The sequence below is a fragment of the Triticum urartu genome, chromosome 6A, assembly GCF_056163025.1.
Source record: "Triticum urartu cultivar PI428250 chromosome 6A, HENAU_Tu73, whole genome shotgun sequence".
Classification (NCBI taxonomy): domain Eukaryota; kingdom Viridiplantae; phylum Streptophyta; class Magnoliopsida; order Poales; family Poaceae; genus Triticum; species Triticum urartu.
This window is the reverse complement of record NC_141878.1, coordinates 229,546,345-229,559,008: the sequence shown is the minus strand read 5'-3', so window position 1 is coordinate 229,559,008 and position 12,664 is coordinate 229,546,345.

Sequence of the window (12,664 nt, the reverse complement as noted above, 5' to 3'; positions counted from 1 at the left end):
GCGGCAAGAAGAAGTGGCGAAATGCGGTGGGCTTTGCCGTTAACCTAGCGGCGGTGGCAGGCGGCGAGCTAAGTGTTTACCGCCGTGATAGGCGGTGCCATGTCATAGACGCGGATGAGCTTGTGCAGGTGTGAACGGGGAACATACCGCAGGGGTCGAGAGTTGGAGGGCGGGGTTAGGGTTTTCGTGATGTGGGGGTGGTGAGGGTTTTCTTTTTTCTTTTTTGAATTGGGTCGTGAGGGTTTTCTGTCCCACTGAAAGCACAAGTGCTCCCTGGGTGGTTTTGGTAATTAATGTCAACATATCTCTTGTTGGACTACTGTTTTTATCTAGTATATTTCAGATAAGTTTAACAGATGGGGTGGCGTGGACAAGAGGATGTGGAACCCCAAGATGCTAAGGACAAAGGATTGACTCAAGCTCAAAAGCTCAAAGCTCTACATTTTCAGTTTAGTGATCCAAGATCACATTGAGTCCATAGGAAAGTCAATACTATTAAAAGGGGATGATGAGTTGCTTAATGGCTTGCTTGCTCAAAGTGCTTAGTGATATGCTCCAAAGCCCTCAACCACTTTCTCATATCCACATATGTCCCAAACCAAAAGTCAAACTCAGCCCCATCGATTTGATCCATCCGGCGCCATCGAGTTCACTTAACATAGCCACTGCCAGAAACCCTACTCAGTTCGGTCTCATCGATGGGATCCTGGTCTCACTGAGATGGGCTTGCAAACTCTTTGTTGCTTGTTGCAATTATTTCGGTCCCACCGAGATAAGCAATCGGTCCCACTGAGTTTGCCTGACCAACTCTCTGTTTTGCTCATTACCAAAATCGGTCCCACCGAGTTTGTGTAATCGGTCAAACTGAGATGAGGTTTTACCCTAACCCTAGCACATCGGTCCCACCGAGTTGATCATATCGGTCCCACCGAAATGCCTAACTGTCACATTATGAACCAAATCGGTCCGACCGAGTTTTCTGATTTGGTCCCACCGAGTTTGGTGATTTGTGTGTAATGGTTAGATTTGTGTGGAGTCTATATATACGCCTCCACCCACTCTTCATTCTTAGAGAGATCCATCAGAACATGCATACACTTCCAACATTTATTTTCTGAGAGAGAACCACCTACTCATGTGTTGAGACCAAGATATTCCATTCCAACCATATGAATCTTGATCTCTAGCCTTCTCCAAGTTGCTTTCCACTCAAATCTTCTTTCCACCAAATCCAAATCTGTGAGAGAGAGTTGAGTGTTGGGGAGACTATCATTTGAAGCACAAGAGCAAGGAGTTCATCAACAACACACTATCTATTACCTTTTGGAGAGTGGTGTCTCCTAGATTGGTTAGGTGTCACTTGGGAGCCTCCAACAAGATTGTGGAGTTGAACCAAGGAGTTTGTACGGGCAAGGAGATCGCCTTCTTCGTGAAGATCTACCCTAGTGAGGCAAGTCCTTCGTGGGCAATGACCATGGTGGATAGACAAGGTTGCTTCTTCATGGACCCTTCGTGGGTGGAGCCCTCCGTGGACTCGCACAACTGTTACCCTTCGTGGGTTGAAGTCTCCATCAATGTGGATGTACGATAGGACCACCTATCAAAACCACGAGAAAATTCTCCGTGTCTCCAATTGCGTTTGCGCACTCCAATCCCATCCCTTTACTTTCTTGCAAACTGCATGCTTTACTTTCCGCTGCTCATATACTCTTTCCATGCTTGCTTGAATGTATTATGAATGTTTAAACTTGTGCTACAACTCCATCGTAACTTGAAGAAATTAAAAACTGCTAGTTTTCTTTGTTAAGAGTCTATTCACCCCCCTCTAGACACCTCTTCTCAATCCTTTCAATGGTATCAAAGCATTGGTCTCCATTGCTTTGGTTTAAACACCTTTGGAGGAATATGGATGAGTCTACGTTGGGAAGTCTCAGACGTAGAGCGCCTATTCTTGGTGGAGAGTACTTTCATGAGTGAAAAAATGAGATGCTTGTGATTTTCAATGAATATCATTTGAACAAGTATATTACTAGCCCTTGTACACCTCATGTTAATCCTTTGCATCCTACGCTTGATGAGTCTATTGACATGATCTGTAATCTTAGAACTGCCAATTTAATCACTAGAGGATTGCCTAGAAACTTGTTTGCTAGCTTGCCTACTCTTGATTGTGCTTACACCATATGGAGATTTCTTGAGGAATGATTTCCAAACTATTCCTTGCAATACTGGGATGGAATTCTTCATAAGTCCATTGCATTGAGTAAGATGACTTCCAATGATCCCAAATTTGGTGATTGTCTATTTGAGCTTACTAATCTTACGCGTGCCAAAGGTGAATTTGGAATCATTAGCAATATCATCTCCGAAGCCATTAGAATTCATAAAGATGACTATTGTGATTACCATTTATCTAATGAATTACCCTCTTTAGGAATTGATCCATAATAAGACGATGTTCAACATGGATACTATGATGAGGATGATGATAGTGACTTTGATCTCGATGAGTCAATGCGACACTTTGGTCTTATGGCTAATCTTCGTGGCTACATGGCTGGAGGAAAGGAATGGGTTCTTGATAGTGGTTGTACCGATCATATGACCGGAGACAAGGATATGTTTCGTGAGCTTGCTGAAAACGACGGCCCTCGGAAGTACGTCACTTTTGGTGATAACTCAAAGGGTAAGGTGGCTGGTCTTGGTAAGGTGGCCATCTCACATGATAGCTCCATACAAAATGTTATGCTCGTTGAATCTCTTGGCTACAATTTACTTTCCGTATCTAGAGTTGTTGACTTTGGTTTCAATTTCCTATTTACTGAAGTAAATTGCTAAGTGTTTCGTAGAGATAATCATAAAATGGTCTTTACCGGTTTACGTAGAGGTGATCTTTACATCGTTGATTTCAATAAAAAGGCTCAACCTAGAACTTACTTAATTGCTAAATCTTCTAAAGGCTGGTTGTGGCATAGAAGGTTAGGTCATGTGGCATCCGAAATCTTGATAAGCTTATTAAAGGTGATCATATCCTTGGAGTAAAAGATGTTATATTTGACAAGGATAGACTTTGTAGTGCTTGTCAAGCAGGAAAACAAGTTGGAGGAAGCCACCCCGTGAAGAACATCATGACCATGAGAAGACCGCTTGAGCTACTTCACATGGATATCTTTGGTCCCAATGCCTATAGAAGTCTCGGTGGAAACTCATTTGGTCTAGTTATAGTCGATGATTTTTCAAGATTTATGTGGGTGCTCTTTCTTGATGATAAATCGCAGGTCCAAAAGATCTTCAAGAACTTCGCTAGGAAGGCCCAAACTCAATTTGAAGTGAAGATCAGGAAGGTTCGCAGCGAGAACGGAACAGAGTTTAGGAATGCAAATGTGGATACCTTCTTGACGAACAAGGGATTTCACATGAGTTCTCGGCTATGTATAAACCTCAACAAAATGGAGTTGTTGAGAGGAAGAACCGGACTCTTATCGATATGGCAAGAACAATGCTTGATGAGTACAAGACGCCAAAACACTTTTGGGCGGAAGCGGTTGAGACAACTTGTCATGCAACAAATCACTTGTATCTCCACAAGCTACTCGGCAAGACGGCATATGAGCTCCTCACCGGTAACAAACCCCAAGTTGGATACTTTCGAGTATTCGGCTCAAAGTGCTACATTCTTGATAAGAATTGTCGTTGTAAATTTGCTCCTAAATCTCATGAAGGTTTCCTACTTGGTTATGGCTCAAACTCTCACACTTACCGTGCCTACAACAATTTCACTCGAAAGGTTGAAGAGACGATAGATGTGAAGTTTGATGAATCTAATGGCTCACAAGTAGAGCAATTGCCAATTGATGTAGGTGACAAAGACCCTTTGGAAGCAATCCAAGACTTGTCTATTGGCAAGATTCGTCCAACAGAGGTGAAGGAGAATACCTCGTCCATCCAAGAGGAAGCTTCTACCTCACGACAAGGTGAACCAAGAGTTGACATGGAAGCATCCACAAGTGGAACACGTCAAGATGAGGAAAACGAGGAAGTACAGCAAGATGAACCTCATCAACCTCCTTCTCCTCCTCGACAAGAGAACGACAACATCAACAATGAAGAAGGCCAAGAAGAAGAACGAGATGATGAAGAAGATGCTCCACCCTGACCCAAACAAAAGCTCCCACAAGTTCGAGCAAGAGTTTCACGAGACCATCCCGTTGAACAAATCTTCAATGATATTCAAACCGGGAGAATCACTCGCTCTAAAACTCGTTTGGCTAATTTCTGTGAACATTATTCATTCATCTCTAGCATTGAAACTATGAAGGTTGAAGAAGCATTGGAAGACCTGGATTGGATAAATGCCATGCATCAAGAGCTACACAATTTTGAGAGAAACCAAGTGTGGACATTGGTCGAGAAGCCCGACAACAATCACAACATCATCGGTACCAAATGGGTGTTTCGCAACAAGCAAGACGAAGATGGACAAGTAGTTTGCAACAAAGCACGTATCGTCGCCCAACGCTACACTCAAGTCGAAGGTATGAACTATGGTGAGACATATGCCCCCGTTGCTAGAATCGAGTCCATCCGCATCTTACTTGCCTATGCTAATCACCATGATATCACCTAGTACCAAATGGACATTAAAAGTGTATTTCTAAATGGTGAAATTGAGGAGGAAGTTTATGTTAAACAAACTCCTGGCTTTGTTAATCCTAAGAAATCCGATCATGTTTACAAACTTCATAAAGCTCTTTATGGTCTTAACAAGCTCCTAGAGCGTGGTACAAATGCTTGACCAATTTCCTTATTGAAAAAGGCTTTGAGATTGGAAAGATTGATTCTACTATTTTTACTAAAAGGGTTAATGGTGAATTGTTTGTGTGCCAAATTTATGTTGATGATATCATATTTGGTTCAACTAACCCTCATTTTAGTGAAAAGTTTGGAAAGCTAATGTCGGAGAAGTTTGAGATGTCTATGATGAGTGAACTCAAATTCTTCCTTGGTTTGCAAATCAAGCAAACTAATGAAGGCACATTTGTTTCCCAAAAAAAGTATACCAAGGACTTATTCAAGAAGTTCAACATGCAAGAAAGCAAAGGTATGAAAACTCCCATGCCTACTAGTGGACATCTTGACTTAACCAAGGATGGCAAACCGGTTGACCAAAAGGTTTATCACTCTATGATTGGTTCATTGTTATATCTATGTGCCTCCCGTCCCGATATTATGCTAAGTGTGTGCATGTGTGCACGATATCAAGCGGCCCCCAAAGAATGTCATCTTAAGGCGGTGAAAAGGATAGTGAGATACCTAATACATACACCAAATTTTGGCATTTGGTATCCTAAGAGGTCTTCTTTTGATCTTGTTGGCTATTCCGACTCGGACTATGCCGGAGACAAGGTTGATAGAAAGTCCACTTCGGGTACTTGTCAAGTTCTTGGTAGATCTATTGTGTATTGGTCCTCCAAGAAACAAAACTCTGTATCCTTATCCAGCACCGAAGCGGAATACATTGCCGCCGGTTGATGTTGTGCTCAATTACTTTGGATGACCCAAACTCTTAAGGATTATGGGATCTATGTGAAACATGTTCCATTGATTTGCGACAATGAGAGTGCTATTAAGATTTCTCATAATCCCGTGTAACATTCTCGAGCTAAGCATATTGAAGTTCGTCATCATTTCATTCGAGATCATGTTGCTAAAGGGGACATTGATCTTAAGCATGTTCCTACCGATAAGCAGTTGGCGGATATATTCACCAAACCGCTTGATGAGAAAGTATTTTGTCGTTTGAGAGGTGAATTGAACAACATTGATGCTTCAAACTTGGAGTAGGAACTCCATGTGGATACATGCAAGGCACGAACCTTTTGACTAATCCTTGATGTTTCTCTTATGATGATGATCATATGTCTTGGATATATTTGCACATTGCATGCTATTTAACCCTTGTAGGTACTTGGGTGAATCTAATTCTATGAGTTTGCAACTCACTCACATCTTGAGCAACCTCTACATCACCAAGTCTCTACAACATGGTGGTAGAAGACAAGGAAGCATGAAACCTTTCAACATATCCTTTTTACAAGTTCTATATCAAATTTCAATTGGTATTAAATTTCATGTTTGTCATGTTGGATACACAAGTGATCCTCCTTGCAAAACTAACCCATGTAGGTAGATGAACTCCAATTACATGTGGTGCTCCCAATGAGCTACATCAACCTTGACCATCCCACACAAGTTCAACTACATCATCAAGTACAACACCACCACCCAAGGTATGTAATTCCATCTTAGAGAAGCTTTATCCTAAGTCATGGGTCAAAGCAACTCAACAAGATGTGAATACATCAAAATGCCTAAACAAAAAATGGTAACCCCATTTTGAGCTTAAACGATGAGTATGACCTATGATCAAGTGTTCTCACTTGACTCCTAAGTAAATATACTCTAACATAGGTGAGTTTGTCACCGCCCAATTCTAGATGAAGTTCTCTAGTGTTTCTGTATTCTTGCTTTTGTCTCTTGCATATTTTTCTCCCTTCTCTTTTCAAAAAAAACTTCATCTAGATTTTCTTTTCTCTATTTTGTTCTGCATTCCCTGCATCGAATTCATTGAAAATCCTTCTGTTAATTCCTTGAAAATCTCTGTGAGATCTTCTTTGCCTAAGTGAGCTGAGGTGAAAATTTTCCCTTCCTCTGTGTTGAACTCGGTCACACCGGTCTGTCCGAACCATTTCGGTGGAACCGAGAAATACAACTCAATGTCACTGATTTTACTGCAATTGCCACTTGTTCCCGCACTTTTGTTCCAGCTCCACTCGATGATTCTTGTCGTCTACCAGCATCATATTCTATATGCTGCTTTTCTCTTTGACTCAAGGACCAAACCTATTTTGACTCATACTCCAGAAGATCCCTTCTTGGAACTTGATGTCAAAGGGGGAGAAAGAGATCACATCAAAGCTTAATCACTTAAAAGGGGGAGAGAGTACTTCAACAGGGAGAGAGATAATCACATCAAAGGCCCCAGATGCTTGGTGTTCAAGAGGAGAGAAGTCACATGTCTTTAAGAGGGAAACGACATGTTTGCGTTATGTTTCTATGATCTGATCTGTCTTTGCTCTGATTTTGTTTCCCTATTTTCTCCCATTATCCAGCATGAGATTTAGGGGGAGAAAGACTGCTAGGGAAGGAAATCTTTCAATTCATTGCATATCTTTATCCTTGGGTACATGTCTATATCCAATAGGAGTACCTAGTACTCATTTTCTACATGTCATCCCAGTCTTGGTACTCTTGTGGCTCTTTTGCTTACTCTGTCTAGTAGATGTATATGTGTTATCTAACCTTGTTTACTTAGGCTCGTCTCTTCCTAAGCCAGCTCAAGACCACAAGGTAAGTATATGCATCACACTCGTGTGCCTGAAGATCTCTTGCTAATGTACATATTGTTTGCAAGAAGGAATCATGAGCATGAAGGTACAATTCTTATATCCACATCATTTGCTCTGATGCATATAGCCAAGATACATGTAACTCATTTCTTGCTCTGTCATTATGCATTCGCATGCTTTGATACTCTGCATTTACATGATTCCATACGTGTAGGGGGAGTCTATGCATGCTACATGTATTTCCAAGGCTTTACTTGCTATTCTCTACATCTATATCTAAAGCTTTGATGTATGTTGTCCACAATTACCAAAAAGGGGGAGATTGAAAGCACAAGTGCTCCTTGGGTGGTTTTGGTAATTAATATCAACATATCTCTTGTTGGACTAATGTTTTTATCCAGTATATTTTAGATATGTTCAACCGATGGAGTGGCATGGACAAGAGGATGTGGAACCCCAAGATGCTAAGGACAAAGGATTGGCTCAAGCTCAAAAGCTCAAGGCTCTACATTTTCAGTTTAGTGATCCAAGATCACATTGAGTCCTTAGGAAAGCCAATCTCTCCCTAATAATAAAGCACAGATTGAGTCCGTCGGGTTCACCGTCACGCCTTTTTTACACGAAGGTCCCTGTGGTTTTTTAGAATTTACCCGCAATCCAAAAAAACATTTAGCTCCAGAAGTCTGACTCCCTCGCTGTCCCGTCTACACGTATCGAATAGTCCCACCATGCCCCCGTACAACAAAATCCACCGATCTATATACTTTTGCAGATTGGCTGTCAACAAGCCAAGCAACAGGAGCTCGATGAGATTGACCGGAACAATGATGATTGCCTAGAGAAGAGCAGGGGCCGGTAGCCGGAGAAATAGGAGCATCAGGGGCGCCCTTGGGTGTGAGGCAGGACCGCATGAGGGCATGTCCCCCGGCAAGGACATGTGCGAGGCGAGGGGTGGAGGAGGTCGACCAAACTCAAGCGGCGGACTAAGGGCAGGCGCCGGCCGTGGTTGCATCGTTCCCGTCAAGGCAGAACAGAGGGAGGACCTAGATGGACACGGGGGTGACGGCTGCACGTGCGACGGGAGCAGTCAGGGATCACAGAGCCTGGCGGCGCTAGCAGGGGAGGAAGGAGCAGCCGAGCGATGGCTAACCCGCTTGCGGGGTTAGGTTACAGACGTTGGCAATGGGCCTGCTAGGACGTCTTGGCCCAACTCATGCCGGCCTGTTTCTCGCGTGCGTTTCTTCCGCAGAAAAAAGTGGCTGCATAAACGAAATAGAAAACTAGCGTGCGTTGGATCACTCTAATTTTTTTAAAGCTGATTTGGGATAAATATGTTAGGCATGCCGTATACAAATTCGTGGGTGGAAAACTTGAAGTCTACGTCTAGGATATTTTCATGAATTTATTGGTCGAAAACTGGAAGTCTTGGCGTAGCCGGTGTTGGAGCTGACGATCGAACAAAGGAGTCATGCATCAACATCTAGATTCATCCCCTAACGATTTATCCACCATCCTCTACTCCCGGCCCCGATTGAGGTGAAGGTCTTCAAAGAGTGTGTTGAAGCGCTCTAACGACGTTGGTGTTGGCGCGTGTGTAATGGGTGGTCTAGCCGAAGTGGCGGGCAGAGGAGGCAGGAACAACACGCTTAACAATGAATCATGTCATGGCAGATGGCTGGTTTTTGTGACACTCCCCTACTGTATGAAAAGAAATTATATTTTCACGAATTTATCGGCGGAAAACTGGAAGTCTTGGCGTAGCCGGTGTTGGAGCTGATGATCAAACAAAGGATTCATGCATCGACATCTAGATTCATTCTCTAACGATTTATCCACCATTCTATCCATCCTCTACTCTCGGCCCCGATTGAGGTGAAGGTCTTCAAAGAGTGCGGTGAAGCACGATGTTGGTGTTGGTGCATGTGTAATGGCAATGCCGCTCGACTCCTCCTTCCTCCCCTGCTAGCGCCGCCAGGCTCTGTGCTCCCTCAGGAATGGGCCGACCTATCATGCGGGGGCTCTGTGCTCCCTAATTAATCAGTTAGAATCTGACCCAATATAACTGAGCCACCTATTACTTTTAAAATGCGGTGGTGCTGAAATAGGGAGGTGCACATTCTTGAGGTCTTTGGGCATGCACGTCAGGGATGTGTGATATTATTTTTCTCCCGTTGCAACACACGGGCATGTTTTGCTAGTACTATTAAAAGGGATTAGGTGTTTCTTAATGGCTTGCTTGCTCAAAGTGCTTAGTGATATGCTCCAAAGCCCTCAACCATGTTCTCATATCCACAAATTTCCCAAACCAAAAGTCAAACTCGGCCCCACCGATTTGATCCATCCGGCGCCACCGAGTTCACTTGACATAGCCACTGCCAGAAATCCTAATCAATTCGGTCTCACCGATGGGATCCCGGTCTGACCAAGATGGGCTTGCAAACTCTCTGTTGCTTGTTGCAATTATTTAGGTCCCACCAAGATAAGCAATCGGTCCCACCAAGTTTGCCTGACCAACTCTCTATTTTTCTTATTACCAAAATCATTCCTACCGAGTTTGTGTAATCGGTCAAACCGAGATGAGGTTTTACCCTAACCCTAGCACATCGGTCCCACCGAGTTGATCATATCTGTCCCATCGAAATGCCTAATGGTCACATTATGAACTAAATCGGTCCGACCGAGTATTGTGGTTCGGTCCCACCTAGTTTGGTGATTTGTGTGTAACGGTTAGATTTTGTGTGGAGGCTATATATACCCCTCCACCCACTCTTCATTCGTAGAGAGATCCATTAGAACATGCCTACACTTCCAACATTCATTTTCTGAGAGAGAAGCACCTACTCATGTGTTGAGACCAAGATATTCCATTCCAACCATATGAATCTTGATCTCTAGCCTTCTCCAAGTTGCTTTCCACTCAAATCTTCTTTCCACCAAATCCAAATCAGTGAGAGAGAGTTGAGTGTTGGGGAGACTATCATTTGAAGCACAAGAGCACGAAGTTCATCAACAACACACCGTCTATTACCTTTTGGAGAGTGGTGTCTCCTAGATTGGTTAGGTGTCACTTGGGAGCCTCTGACAAGATTGTGGAGTTTAACCAAGGAGTTTTTACGGGCAAGGAGATCGCCTACTTCGTGAAGATCTACCCTAGTGAGGCATGTCCTTAGTGGGCGATGGCCATGGTGGGATAGACAAGGTTGCTTCTTCGTGGACCCTTCGTGGGTGGAGCCCTTCATGGACTCGCGCAACCGTTACCCTTCTTGGGTTGAAGTCTCCATCAACGTGGATGTACAATAGCACCACCTATCGGAACGACGCCAAAAATCTCCGTGTCTCCAATTGCGTTTGCACACTCCAATCCCATCCCTTTAGTTCCTTGCAAACTGCATGCTTTACTTTTTGCTGCTCATATATTCTTGCCATGCTTGCTTGATTGTATTGTGAATGTTTAAACTTGTGCTAAAACCCCACCTTAACTTGAAGAAATTAAAAACTGCTACTTTTCTTCTTAAGAGTCTATTAACCCCCCTCTAGACACCTCTTCTCGATCCTTTCACCCACAAAGAATGTTGGGGCGACGGTTTGCTAGAGCGAAGAGTGTGTGATTGACGCAACAGGTAAAATGAAAGTCATTGCACACGGTTCCAATTTTGGGAACCATGTGTGATTGATGTACTACCTCCGTCCTAGTTTATTGGCCCCCCTTTGTAATTTTGACCAAATATTCAACATACTCAGACATAGATAATAAGCGTACACGTACATAACATTGTTCAACCATAAGTAGTAAATAGTTCAACCGCATGAAGCATAGTCAAGCGTACATATATAGTTCAATCCATCCCACATCTCATCTCACAGGCCAGCACGATCCTGAAGCTTCTCCAGGTACTCGGCGTACGTGTCGTGGGCCACCCTGCGAGAATACTTCTACTTGAAGGAGCCAGCGGCCAGTCCTCTTGCATGCGCCAGAACACTTAGATACGCATCATGAAGCTTCTGGTTGCAAAATGGGCATCCATAACCGTCGTTCCAGGTCCTAATACGCCCGTTATGCATTCCCGCATAAAGCTCCCTTAGGATTTCCCTGTTGTACCTCCTCTGGACATGTTCATCCTCGTTGTCCACATCGTCAGACATCACCTATACAAATAGTAAAACAAATTTGGCATCAAATCAATGATTACTTGTCGTGAAGTAGGATTAGGAATTTATGGCTATTTATTTATACATATCCAGGGATTATGGTTTGATTTTTAAGCACAGTCGTCTATGTATAGACCAATCTTGAAGAAAATAATGGCACAAACATATGTAGGTCATTCAAAATCAATTGTTAAGCCCTGGCTAGGAATTATTAGCTTGAACACTAACCCTAGTTGGATTACTAGTAGAAATCATTTGCACAGATGCAACAACTAATCACTTATCACCTGTACCATTCAAACAATCAATACACTACACGGATCAAATAAAACTTACTCAGATTTCATGGATTGGGAGAACATAAACATACGATTTCCATTCCAAAAAGGGGGGAGGAGTAACCAGAGAAACCCTATGATCTATTTGACACACAAATGGGTATAGATGACTAACTAGCTATCCGTCGTTGTCAGAGTCGTCGCAGGAGTGGACGATGTTAGGGTGCAGCGATAACTCGCCGGCGGTGACGACAACCTCTGTCTCCATCACCACGCCGTGCTCCGGTGCTTTAGCAGCCCCAGCGTCGCCACTCCCTCCAATGGGGCGCTTCGGCGGCATCCTCATACACTGACGTCTTTGAGGATGGAGAGCAGCGTCGAGGATGCAAGAAGAGAGAGAGAGGATTGTGTGTGTAGCGAGGATGGGGGTGCAGCCGCTTGGGCGCACCATTAATATGGAGTAGTGGGAGTTGTGGGAGAGAGGCGGGCGGTGGTCAAACCAATGGTTCACCTCCCGGTGAGCCTGCACACCGGACTGCTCGCATGCCTACCAAAGTTTCACACAGTACTTGCATGCCTCTCGATGACACTGCATAGAGAGCACACCTCCGTCAATTCACACACCTGCATGCACGTGTAACGCCCTCGATGCGGCTATATCTCCCACGTGTCGAAGCACGACTTAGAGGCATAACCGCACTGAAAGCAATGTCACAAGTCAGGTAATCTTCACACAACCCATGTAATACATAAGGGAAAAAGATACATAGTTGGCTTACAATCGCCACTTCACACAATTACATGAATAAATCATTACATCAACCAGAT